Source organism: Equus przewalskii, chromosome 9, assembly GCF_037783145.1.
Source record: "Equus przewalskii isolate Varuska chromosome 9, EquPr2, whole genome shotgun sequence".
Lineage (NCBI taxonomy): Eukaryota > Metazoa > Chordata > Mammalia > Perissodactyla > Equidae > Equus > Equus przewalskii.
Window position 1 is genome coordinate 2,837,038 of NC_091839.1, and position 13,850 is coordinate 2,850,887.

A 13,850-nucleotide genomic window follows, 5' to 3' on the forward strand; every position below is an offset into this window, starting at 1 on the left:
CCGAGGGCACATGCCTGCCCAGAGCCTGCTCCTCCCTCATTTAGAGCATGCTTCTGGTACTGGGACCCTGGATTCTTCGCCAGAATGGCCCCCAGCCCACTTCCAGGGTTCACACGGTCCTCACCCCTGACCATAAATCACGCTGCTGGTGTGCACTGAGCCCAGGGAGGCTGTTTAGACGGAGTGGATGCAGTTTGGGTATCCATGGGGCGAGCAATGTGAAGACTCTGCTCCAGCTCCATGGAGAAGAGCCACGGTGAGCTGAGGACAAGGGACACACCCACCGCTGCAGGTGACCTACGCACAGGGCCTTGGGGTTGGTGATGCTGCTCAGGCCAGACTGCGCACTGAGCTCTGTGGACAGGTTTGCCTACTTATTCATCACCAAGGACCCGGACAGGGTGAGAGCATGGATTCCAGGGCTGTATGGCCTGGGTTCTAATACCGCTTGGTCCTTTTCCTAACTCTTGAGCTTGGCAAGTGAACATCTCCATATTGCAGCTTCTTCCTCTTTAAAACAGGAAAACTCAGGTTAACCAGCTCACGGGGCTGTGGGGGAACGAGGGAGGAAGCTGGCGGTGGGCTTAGCTGACATGTATAATGCTTCCAATATGCTGTGGCCCCTTATTGTTAAGGCCCGCTTTACTGAAAGTCAAGCTGAGACTCAGAGGTGAAGGGATCCCTGGGCAGCAGCAGAAGTGGTCTTTCTAATCGCAAAGCTGCTCCTCACTTGGCCTCACAGCCCTGTCCCCTCAGTGTGACGCAGGTGCTGTGGCCCTTCACACCTTCCCAGTGGGCACCTCTGTGGCTGCCTAGACAAGCTCATCCGGCATTCCCAAGCCAAGGGCACCTGAAGATGTGGCCCCCGTGCTGAGGCAGAAAGAGCCCTCCTGCTCTGGTTCCTGCTGGGCAGGTGGAGAGGGGCCTATGATGGGGGCGGGGCTTTGTGCACAGGCTTATCAGGCTCTGGAACCTTCTGGAGCCGTCCTTCCTCCTCCCCCAAACTCCCCCACTGCAGTGCCACCACTGGAGTGCATCTCTGCTCAGCCAGCTTCTCACCAGAGCTCTGCTCAGAGATGCCCTGGACCAAGCCTGCGGCGGTCCCCAGGGGAGGCGGGAGCCCAGGGGGCTTCTCCAGGCCTTGAGGGCCGCCCTTTCCAGGGGCTCTGGGGTGGGTCTGTTTCTCATCTCTTCCAGTTTCTGCTGGCTGCTGGCTGCTAGCATTCCTGGGCTCGTGGCCATCTCGCTCCGGTCTCTGCCTCTGTCTTCACATCGCCTTCTCCACCCCAGGTCGTCTCCTCTGCATGTCTCTTGTAAGGACACTTGTCATTGGAGCAAGGGCCCATCGGATAATCCAGGATGATCTCATCATCTCAAGACCCTTAACTTACTTATGTTTGCAAAGACCCTTTTTCCAAATGAAGTAACATTTAGAGGTTCCAGGGCTTGGGCTGTAGATATATTGTTTGGGTTCACCATTCAGCACACTCCTGTGTGGTCACCTGTAAGCATGAGTAATAATTGTGTGTCTCAAAGGGTTGTGGTGAGGATTCAGCTGGATAATGTATATTAGACAAGTGCTTAAAAATACTAACTATTATAATTTTCCCTACACATATAAAACCTTTAGGTAAAAACATAGTATGTGGATCTTTATAGAGTCCTCTGGTGGCCTGGCAGTTAAGATCCGTCGCTCTCACCACAGTGGCCCAGGTTTGTTTCTAGTCAGGACCCATACCACCCGTTTGTCGTTGTCACACTGTGGTGGCTGCCTGTTGCTGTGATGCTGAAAGCTATGCCACCAGTATTTCAAACGCCAGCAGGGCCACCCACGGTGGACAGGCTTCAGCTGAGCTTCTAGACTAAGACAGACTAGGAAGAAGGACCTGGCCACCCACTTCTGAAAAAAATTGGCCATGAGAACCCTGTGAATAGCAGCAGAACATCATCTGATACAGCACTGGAGGTGAGAGGATGGCGCAGAAAGACCAGGCAGTTCCGTTCTGCCGTCCACAGGGTCACTGGGAGTCCGAAGAGACTCAATGGCACTAACAACAGATAGGGTCCTAATGCCATTTAAACATTCACTTTAGTTTGATCATAGCTATCCCTAAATATTTGCGTCCTCAGGGTGAGGACATTACAGATGTCCCCATGGTGTCACCCTTCAGGTCCCCAGACAAGGCATTCCCGGGGATGGGGCGATCACCGTCACGCGAGGGCGTTTATCATTTGTGGGTTGCTTCCATCGTGCTGGCAACATGAGCAGTTAGGGTCCAGTCACTCAGGCTGATAAAAGACACGTAGACTTTTTGGAGGACAACATGGCTGTGTATCCAAACTTCAAACGCACGTCCCTTTGTTCCAGCTCGGCCTGTTAGGGAACCGTCCCACAGAAGAACAGGATGCATGCACAGAGACGAGTATTCAGGGAAGTTTATAATTGCAGGAGAGAGGGGAGGAGAGAGAGACCGAGAGAGAGACACACAGAGGGATGCAGAGAGAGAAGGAGGAAAGGAAAGATAAAAGGAAGGAAAACAGCAGCAATGCCCCTGAAAAAGGCCAGCTGAACTCCCAAAGTTGCCCCCAAACTGTCTGCTCCTCTGTAGGGGTCACAGTGAGGGGCCCGAGAAAAGCAAGTCATCAACAATGTGTGCAAAATGATCCCATTGTTGTAAACGGCAAGTGTCCACGTGCAGGCACAGACTCACTACCCCATGCACGTACGAGCACAGGAGGAGGAGGTCCTTCCACGTCCACACGCGAGTGGAAGGGGCCTGGAAACACGCCAACCCACCTGTTAGCTGCTGTCCCTGCCGGAAGGGATGAGAAAGCAGAGGGGTTAACTCTCCATGTCTGTAACATGTGGGATCCCAGCAAGGATGGCAACAGAGCTTATCAGGGCACTGGCTGGATCTTGACTGGGAGATTCAGTGACTCACTGACTAGCGGGCTCCTGAGACCCACCAACAAACCCCAGCTGACCTCAAACCCCAGCTGGGCTGTCCCCAGGACCCTACTTGTAGGTGGACAAACGGAGGACTCCGAGGCCATGCCTGCCTGGGGATGCTGGGCGCCAGGGCCCTGTGCCCAGGGGTGTGCGCCCTCTCTGTCCGGGGCTGGGGAGGCTGGAGGAGGAGGCGGGCATGAATCAGCACAAAGCTATGCTGCACAGGTGCAGCGAAACTGTGATACGCTGGGAACCAAGCCCCGGCCGGGCCACCGGGCCTGGTGGAGAGGGGGCCGCTCAGCACTGATCCACAGGGTCGAAATACAAAACACGCTGTGACTCGCTCCCTCCAAGAGGCCGCCGAGGGCTGCTTTTCATATTTTGAAGCTTTGTTTTTTCACAGTGGACGTATTTCTGAGCCCCTGCCTTTGTAAACAGACTCTGTTCGGCAAGGTGGGAGATTCCCAAGCTGCGCTGGCCTCTCTGCTTTCCCACATTTTGAAGGAGCAGAGTTCAAGTTCTAGTTTGTGCCCCACAGCTGCTGTGTGACTTACCTGGGCCAAGACACCTGTCTGGGCTCCCACCTGTTCTGTGCAACCACAGTCAAAGGGCTGGCCCACCTCCAGGACTGCGGGAGGCAGCACACTCCAAAGGTCACCAGTGAATCCACTCACTCCTTCGCCATCTCTGGGGTGCCCTGGCACGAGGGCCCACCAGCCTGTGGGAGGAGCCGGCGGGGCGTGGGTAGGGCAGGGGACCCCATTTAAATCCAAGTCTGCCAGGAAAGACTAGGGCTCTAAAGGTCAGCAGTCACCGTGGGCCACACCTGGATCAGGCAGGGACTGGGCAGGTGGTTCAGCAGGAGCGGGTGAGAAATCACTCTCAATGGGGGAAAATAGGTGTTGGCCCAATTTCCTCCTAAGTAGGGGAAGGTCTGGGTTTCCTCTCCTGAGGCAGGGCCTGGGGCCTCTGGAAAGGAGAGAAAGAATCTGGGTTTTGGTTCCAGGTTTTCCTGGCTCTCTGGGGACAGGAAGAAGGGAAACCAAAGAGATGAAATTTCAACTGCCCATGATCAGTGGGGAAAGGCAAGCAAACGTTCCAGAGCTTTCTGAGCACCCTAGCCCCTCACCAGCGGGTGGTGGTTAGTTCAAAAACACACATCTGGGGCAAGGGCTGGCTCTAGAAAGGCGCCGTCCCCAGAGTAGGGAGGGGACCACGTGCCGTGTGCACCGAGCAGCCATTGTCCCCGCTCCAGGACGAGACAGGAAGCTGCTCTGAAGCCCCAGCGGCTGTAGGAGGGGAGGCGGCCTCGGGTCCTCCAGAAACTCTAGGCTCTCCTCATCACTCACCACATTCCAGGAATGTGTCATCTCCAGGACGACCGCACTGATGGTTTGGGGGACTTGTGTCTCCCTCAACATCATACCAGGGCCTATTCTCAAGTCACTGTCCCCACTTTGAGGGCTATGCCCTTCCTGGAGGCAAGGAAGGGCCACAGGGCAAATGCACCCAGACTTCCCACTCAAATCCCACACCCTCTACCTGTGACCCCAGCTGCCCCCATTGTGGCAGTGAGTGGTTTGGGCTGGCCCCATAGTCACCAGAGTGCTCCTGGGTGTCTGGGGTGGCGGCTGGCCCTCAGACAGGGATGGTGGCAGTGATGACGATCAAGGCTACCCCAGGGAGAGAAGCCCAAGGCGTCCTGCCCTACATAGTCATCTATATCAACCTCCGGGAAGCATAGGACGTCCTGACCTGATCTCACCTGATTTCTTATCTAAACTTATAGGACCACCCAATAACCAGACCCCACCAACACTGCCACCATTTTAATGATTTTTTTCATGATCTTTCCTTTGTCTTGTAAAGAAATAACTCACATGTCTATGCCTTGTAAATTTAGTTCTAACCCTCAACACATTGCAGCTCTGACTGCCCATGGGTCCTGTCCCCACGCCTGCAGCTCTTCCTGCCCATGGGCCCTGTCCCCATGCCTGCAGCTCTTACTGCCCATGGGTCCTGTCCCCATGTTAGCAGCTCTTACTGCCCATGGGTCCTGTCCCATGCTATTCTCTGAATAAAAGAGCACTACTGCCAGACCCTGAGAGTCCAAGAAATCTTTCTTTCGACTCTTCAACTCACCGAGCCCGCATCAGAGGCAGAGGGCGATGCAGGGGAATTCTGTATCCTTCCAGACGTGGATGGGGAATTCCTTCTCCTTAGGAATCCTGGGGCATATCGCAGCATCTGAGGGGATGCCTGGGCCCAACCTCAACACCTAAGAGAACAAAGTACCTGTCGCCTATGGATCGCCAACCCCCTGCCAGACATTGGCAGGGGCTGCTACTGGGAGATGAGTAAGGCAGTCCTTTCTGTGTTCAGTCTTAGGAAGAAGCTCAACTTGGGGCCGTGTAAGGGGAGATGAGATTGCCCAAGGCAGGAGGCGTTGGGCCAGTGAGGGCACGGTCGGGGAGAGGTACGGGGGCTGGGGGAGGAGAGGAGACGAGATGTAAGCCCAGATCTGGGTGTGTGAGCATTCTCCACCGCCACCAGCATGTGATCTAGGTCCTGCTGTTCAGTCATCTCGAGGCTCAGTTTCCTCTTCTGTGGAATAAAGCTATAAAGTGGAGCCCCCCGTAGGATTGCTGTGGGGTGGAAAGGAGCAATTAGTGGAGAGGTACTCGCCCAGGGCCTGGCTCCCACAACCCCATTGCGGTGGCCTTGCCCCCAGGCGCCCCTGCAGGTGAAGAATCCCTTTACAGCTCAGTGCCATCCACACACGTCTCCCACACACGTGCCTGCCACCTGGCTGCACCCGCTCTCTGCCAGGCCTTTTGCCAGGTGCCACAAGAAAGAAAGACTTGCCTCAGGTGCTCCTGGGCTGGGGTGGAGACTCACCTGTGAGCAGATTGCAACACAAAGCAGAGACAGATGTCTGCCCTGGGGCCTCAGGAGGGAACGATTGTGCTGGGGTGCCCCCGGGGCATACAAGGGAGGTAGAGATGCCATGTTGCTGTAACAGACGCAGCAGACAGGTACCCAGCGTGTTCATTCTTTTTGTTTTGTTTGTTTTGACTACACATTCCTTCATTTTCCATTCATTCATCATTTCTTGCTTATCGACAATGTGCCAGGAACAGAGAAGCTCCCGAATAAAGAGACAGCTCTCCATGCAGAAGAAGCGACATTACCTAATGCACAGAGCTTTCCCGGGCACAGGGACGCCACCCTGCCCGTCTGCCTTCACAGAACCACGACGGTCCTGAGGTGCCGGTTTAGTCAGAGCTAGCCCACTGGACTGTTGCCCGTCTCTGACCAGCTGCCCTACTCCTAGCACCTAGCACAGCCTGTGGTGTGCGGAGTGCTCTAGGGAGGGTGGTCAATGGCTTCAGGGAACACCATCTAGGAGAGCCAGAGGTGGCTACACAGAGGCCCTGACCTGTAGGTGGACTGGCGGGCTAGCCTGCCCGTAGGGAGGAAGGACAGCAGGAGCAGAGAAATAGTGTAAGCCGAGGCACAGAGGCGTCAAAAAGCACAGCCTATTCAGGGCGGCGGGAGAGAGGAGGATGGCGCTTTGGCGGCTGCAGGCTGTGAAGCCAAGCCCAGATACAGGCTGCCTGGCAACCCCAGCCAGAGCGCGCTGAGCGGCCCTCACCTCCTTTGATGTTTAGCCTGGGTTCCTCGGCAGGCAGAGCTGAGACCAAGTTTTGTGCGTGAGTAGTTTATTTGCAACCTTACACTGGGAGCAGGGGTAAGAGGTGGGGATGCAACAGAGGCCGAGGCCAGTAAAGACTGTGTAATCACATTGGCCACTGCCACAGGCATGGGAGGCCCATCCCACGGGCCCTGTGGAGGACCGCATGAAGCATGTCTCAGAACCCTCACCCTGAGGGAGGAAGGAAGGCTCCTCCCCTGTTGCTCAGAGTGGCCCCATGAGCTGCTAACTGGCTGCAGTTCAACTTTGCCAGGGAGCAAGTGCCAAGCAAGTTCTGTCGGGTGCTGAGGGCACAGCATCCTTGGGCAGGGAGCAAAAGGCTAGACTTAAGGCCCAGTCGGGTGGCTCCTGGGTGGATCTGGTAGGCACCTGTGCAGAGCTGTCCTGCAGGAGGAGCTGGAGTACGTGGTGGAGTGTGTACACAAGGTGACACTGTCGGGGGTTCAGAGAAAAGCAAAAAGCCCTTGGTCCCAGCTGTCTGACAAGGGTCTTTGACTTGGACTAGATTTCCCGGAGTCTCAGCCAAGGATTCAGGGCAAGTAGTTGAGTTGGGAGGTGCAGGGAAGAGAGGCCAGGGACCAGGGAAGGGAATACACGCAGTCCAGGGTACATTATTAGGGCAAGCAGCAAAGTGGGCACCTGGAAGCTTCAGCCCACGCGAAGACTGGGGAAACACATCTCCGATTGGTCCCTCTGAGAGGTGAGGAGTTGGGACAGCAACACTCCAGTCCCCATGACGCATTGGCTGGGAGCTGCTCCGGGTGATGTTAATTCCCTGGCACTTCAGCCAGCCAGGAGGGGCAGAGTGACTTTCCGAGCTTTGGGACAAAGCTCTCAGGCACAGAAATACAGATTCCAGCTGTTCTATCCGATAAAGCCCTGGACCCAGGCCTCACCCCTGGGGCACCAGGAATGAACGGCAGGCTCTCCTGATGGCCAGGATAGGCCACCCTGCAACCCCAGCCCAAAGTCCTGAGCCAGAGAGACATCACTTCGTTAACGAACACTTGCTAGATGTCTGGCCCGGCTTTGGTCTTCTCACAGCCTGTATCACCCCACCAGGCATGAGATGATGTACTTATTAGTTTATTGGCCTGTGGTCTGTTTCCCCCAGAGGGGTGCCAAGCTCCCCAAGGACAGGGACTCGGTCTAACTCAGGAGTTACTTCCAGTGCCTAGAACAGTGTGGGGCACACGAAAGACGCTCAGCAAATAATATTTGTTGACTAAAGGAAGGGAGGACCAAGCCATGAGACTCTGAGAGCCTCAAGCTCCATCAACTGGTCTCCCCGGAGAGCCGCACGCCCCTCGCCACACGTTGAAACCAGCGCCTTCTCTGGCTAGCCCGGGCCCAAGGGCCGGCTTCCCAGGCTGGCATTCACTGCCCTGCAGGGGCATCCTTTGGGCACCATCACTGCCACCTTCAGTTGGGTGGGCGTCCTCTGTGCGGCCCTGCAGGCCTGGGCGCTATGCCGTGGCCCACCTCCTCCATTTACCCCGGCCCCGCGGATGCCTCACACATGGTCTCGGTGTAAAGTCACAGCAGTATTCAAAAGGTTAAAGCAGAGTGAACTGTTAATTTTAATGCTTTCTCTAAGCTTCAGTTTTAATAAGCGAAAATGATGTTCTTATTTGCAGTAAAGTGGTGTTATAAAATTCTGTCTGTCAAGCTCATTTTAAAACCATGGAAATAAATGATCTGACAAAATCAGGCTATTAGACAAGTGAGGAAGAGTGATTTCCATAAAAGTGGAGGAGCTGTTCCTTAATTTCACACTTGGTAGTCTTTTGGGTCGACTAAATTTTTAAATAAGTGATAAAATTATATTAGCGCAATTGCATTTTTATAGATTTTTTTGGTCATTGTACTCTTTTTCAATCCCTTTATTTTAACTCAAACTGTTCTGCTGAAAGGTTACTCTCAACTTATGTCACCTCGTAACAATCTCTGTCCACGACGCGGCCCCAGGCTCGCAAATCCTCAGACCATCCAGGAAGGGTCCGGTCGTAGCACATACACACAGCTGGAAATGGCCACTCCCTGCGAGACACGTGAGCTGTGCTCCTGGGTCAGGAGGAGGGGTGGTGGACCCATGAAGGCATCCCCTGGGGCCAGGAGTGCACTCCTCCCTGGCTTCCAAGCCCACTCGATTTTTGTTGAGAATAAGGAAGAGAAACGGGGACCAGACTACGTCCTCCAGAAACCCTCCCTCCTGCAGCTAGCATGGACAGGACTGCTCAGTGTCTGCACAGAAGCCGGGAACTTAGGCAGAGGGAGGGAATGGTGGCTCATTTGTGATCCTCCGTGTGCCCACTGCCCCCAACCTTGCCAGACCCCTCAAATCATCAGACGGCCAGGGCTGGGCTGTGTTCTGTCTCAGGCCCTGGCAGAAACGAAGGGGCAGCCCAGAGCCCAGGTCTTCTGTGTGGCTGAAGTAGCCCGGATGAGACGGATACGGGCCCAGCTGGGGGAAGCAGGAGGACTCTTGTGATTTGATTTTTCATCATTAGAACAGCACTGAAGGTATGAACCTTCAGCGTGTTCTAGGCTGTGCCCTGTGCTGCCTTCCCAGGTCCCCATGCATAGCGCAGACACCTGCCTCCTGCCAGCACAGGCTCGCTGGCCTCTGCAACTCTCACAGGCAGAGCTCGGGGCAGGGGGTTTCTCTTTGCTGCTGGTGCTTTTGAACACTGCCGGGACCCAGCCAGCAACTCATGCTCATCCCCTAGCCTGGGTTCCCCTCTTGTCCTGCCCCACCTGAGCCCCTGCCTGGGTCACTGTCACACTCCCCAGCCTTGTGCATGTCTGGTCATCTCTTGTCTTTGGCACCCTAAGGACAGGCAGTCGGATGACACTGGTTTGGCAAATGACAAGCCCCCACCCCCTCAGTAGAAGGTCTGGATTCAGGATCAGGACCTGGGTCCCGAGAGGAAGCTTGGAGCTCAGCCTCAGCGCCCACCTGGCCTCTGGGTGTGTCCCTCCAGCATGCGCTGAGGGACTCTGGCTAGGACAGTGGCCCGAGTTTGCTCTCCAGGCTTCTCAGTTCCCGCAGTATTTAAAAACACGTGTTCATTTCCAGGTAGCCTTCTTCCAGGAGGAAACAAGCCTCTTTCTCAAGAGAAGGGAGAGATGGCGTCTTGATTGCATGTTATTGCCTCGGGGCAGGCAGAGTGCAAGGCTGTGAGGATGCAGACGCCTTGTCTATTTTGCTGTGAGGGGTGTGGCGCTCACCCGGGAGGCAGAGCTCTTAGAACAAAGGAGCATCCTGCTCCAGGGAGGGAATGGTTTCCTGTCCCTGAAGCCCAGGCAACGAGGCTCTGAGCCCTCAGTGAGGAGGCAGTGACCTGGGGCTTTGGGGCATCCGCTCGCCTCACGCATTTTTTCATTAATTTAGCAAATGTTTACTGGGTGCTTTCTGTGTGCCAAGCACTGTGCCGGCTCCAATAATAGAGGGCTCCTTCCCCCGCGGGCAGGTGAAGAGAATGCCAGAATGCCTCCTTTTAGCCGAAGGACTTTCCAGGCTGGATGCTTGGCCTAGGGGAAAGAGAAGCGACCTGGGAATGTACCGCCTCTCTGTGCCTCAGTTTCCCCATGTGTGCAATGATGCTCAACCGTGCTCAAGGACTCAGTCTTGGCCTTGTACAGGCAGGGGGTGCAGGCTGTCACACAGTGGCCAGAAGTACGTGCCCCCTGCCAGCCACTAAACAATCTTCTGACACTCAAGAGCGCATCTTCCGAGTGCAGAAGTCCAAACTGCGTTCTCCAGAGTCTCCCAGAGGCAACGCTGGGGTGCAGGGAAGCATTAAAGGCAGTAGAGTTTCCTGGGAAAGAGGAGGAAGTGTCTGCTAGGCAAAGCCTGCAGGGTGGCCTTGGCGGGGCAGGGCTGTCTCTCCCTGGGAAGAAGAAAGAAGAAGTCCAAATTAGTCATGTTGTATTACTTCTTTTTATGGCAATGCTCTGAAAGTCTGCAAATGTCAGCATGTTAATTTACTGTCACTCAGTGATATTATTTCATCCTTTCAAAAATGTGTTTCTTGCATTTTCAGTAGCATACTCCAAGTGTTCTCCATCTCAAAGTTTCTATAGATAGTGCGACTACTTTCACTCTGACCGGTGCCAAAATGTAGAAATTCATCGCTGACTGGAGCCACATATATGTTACGAGTGGAGTCGGCGACTCGGGTTTCCTGCTTACAAAACCGGGGGGAGGTCTGATCTTTCTCTGTGTTCTCCTTCTATCACCTCTTGTCCTCCTAAAGTGCTCTGGGCTTTCTCTCTCAAGGAACGTGCCGAGATAACTTTAATAGAGAAATTGTAACCAATCCCTCACAGCGGAGTGTGTGTACGAAGTCTGAACCCCCTGTCGCCCGGCCCGGCCCGGCCCGGCCCGCCCCCGCCCCGAGGCTTCTCCTATGGTGGCAAACTTATTTCAAAAATTCTGATGAAACACTTTGTAAATTTTGTTATTCTGTGATGATAATAAATCATTATAGCCTTAAACACTTCTCTAGCTTGGAGCCTCAGTCACAAATTATCTTGTCATTCTGACCAAAACATTCTCCAAAAAAGCTTGACAAGTGCTAAAACCCAGAACATGAAACCATGTGTTGTTGTGAAAGCAAGATTCAGAAATGTCAATTAATTAGATTAAGAGGCTACTTTTAGCTTTACTCGTGTTGCCAAATAACCCTTAAAATATGCATAGCAGTGGAAATCTACCTCCGCGGCACAGCACTTCTGTGCCGAAGAAAGACAATGGATCGGACTAATGGACGAAATTATTGGATCTGTCAGGCAGCTTGAGAGAAGGATCTAGAAGCAAATGTCTTGCTTCTTTTTCCACAGTGTAGCTTCACAAGCTGGGTAAATTCTGCCATTTATAAATTCAAGTAATTCCCCTCACCCCACCCCTTAGAAATCATATACAGATCTAGAAAGAAAAGTCAAGCCTTTTTCGTGTGTCTTTACTAGTAAGATGGATTTTTAATGTCTTTCTGTGCTTTTTTTTAAATTTCCATTTGCATTTTGAAGTTCACTTTGTAAAAAAAATATCGTGGAGAAATTATTTAAATGTTTTTTTATCCCTGTTTCTTGAAAATCTTATCTTTAAATAATCTATATCCTCCATTTTATTTATGCCATAAACTGTTCCTATATTTTAATGGTCTGTTTGCTTTAAAAGGGGTTGTTGGTTTTAATAGCTCAGTTACTATCTTTGTAAACTAAACTCCTTCTGACGAAATTCGAGCAGAGCATCTCCGCCTGTGTGTGCGAGGCGCATTCCAACCCCTGAAAAGGAAATTTAAGCCAAATAAATGTTCTGCCCAAATTGAAATACATAAAATGAATTGTTAACTTGGACAAGAGCTGATGGACGGAGCAGTTGGGCTGCGGACATGTGGGTGTTGGGAGAGCGGGCTGCCAGGCAGGCCTCGGGAAAGAAAACCCACGTGAAGTTAATTCCCTGTAACCCCCTTTGTCCATTGCTCAGGACTAACTGATGGCAGTGTTGGCACGGATGTCTTGGGTGAGCAGAAATGGGCAGGATGATGGCATTGTGAGGGGTGACAGGAGACACTCCCTACCAGGACCCTTAGGATTGCAGCCCTGAGCCCCGGCCACGGCTCAGGGGCCCCCATCAGCCATCTTTCGGGGACAGAGACTGGAAACTCACCTCCAAATTCTCAAGGCAGTTGTACCCACCTTGTTCTTTTATAATCCATGTAGATTCTGACACTAACTTTATGACAAGGCATTGTTGTGGGGGAAGAACACATCTGTGCCCACACAAAGAAATGGTGGGGTGGGCTGGGGTGGGGGAAACAGGACGAAAGATGTCTGAAGCTATGCAGAGTCGTGTGGAATGTGAGAGGAGTCCCACCCCCTTGGCATTACAACCCCACCACCCACGGCCCCCTGCCCACCCCCCAGCGGCAAGCAGAGGAGCCGAGACAGGCATGGAGACAGCTGCTCTCTCCGAGGACTCTCTCCTCAGCTGGAATGGTCCGTCCTGCTGGTCAGGGCAAGATGTACTCTGTGCCAAGAGTGGGACTTCCTGTGGGAGGGACCTCTTGTGTGGAGCCATATCCTACATGATGTCATTTTGTGCGGGGCCAAGAGAGGGATGGCAGTGGGGCGCTGCAGGTTCCTGTGGGCCCCCCACTCATTGTATTTCCCATCCCTCTCAGCCCATCTCACTGTTTCTATCCAGCAATGAGGAGATTAATGAGCTGTACAGAAGCCCTAAGTTATCTCTGGAACTAGATGGGTAATAAACACATAAATAAGTAAAAATTAAATAACTAAATAAAATAAAACGGATGAGTGAGGCCGGCAGGGTCGAGTCTCCCAGGAATAAGCAGCACAGGGTAGTAGACACAGTGGGGTGGGGGAGGCGTGGCTGACACGGAGTGTGACCTTGGCCAAGTCACTCCGCCTTGCGGGAAACTCTCTCACGGGGCCAAGGAGCCCACCCCGAACAAAGGCCCACAGGAGCGCAGGGGCGAGACGGGAACACGGGGGGCTTGATGCTGCCGTGTGGCAGGCAGCCCTTTGTCGTCAGGACTGAACCTGCCCAAGGCTTCCCGCTACAAGAGCCTCAGTCTCTGAGCAAGTGGAGCATACTCTTGCGTGCACAGGGGCGCGGTGCTCGGCCAGGGAAGGACAGAGGTTACGGATCCTCATCTGCCTGAGCCTCCGGTGGAACTTCTTGGAGATGTCCCCACACAGTCCTACAGGGGGTCCCAGTGGGATCCCAGCAGCAACCTGCTCCCTGATGCATCTGGAATTGGCTTCCTTTCCTTGGCTGTCTCACTGCCCCCCACCCCTGCTCCTGTCTGTGCTTTCGGGGGTCACCTGGCAAAGGTAGTACCTACACGGAAGTGCTCATCTCAGCATCCACTTCTGGAGGAGCCCAGCCTACAAGGCAAACAGGAGCAGTGGGGACTGGGGCTGACCTGGGAGCTGATGCCCCATCTAACACAGGTAGCCACCTGCTGTCATATAGGAAAGTGGCATCTAGAGATGCCAGAAGTCAGTATGAGATCTCCCAATTTTTAAACTTTAGCAATGAGTCAAAGGTAAAAAAAAAAAAAAGAAAGTGTGGCCTGAACCGAACAAATCTGCAGGTCACATTCAGTCCACAGGGCACATTTTGAAACCTGTGCCAGGGAGATATTTGCTGTT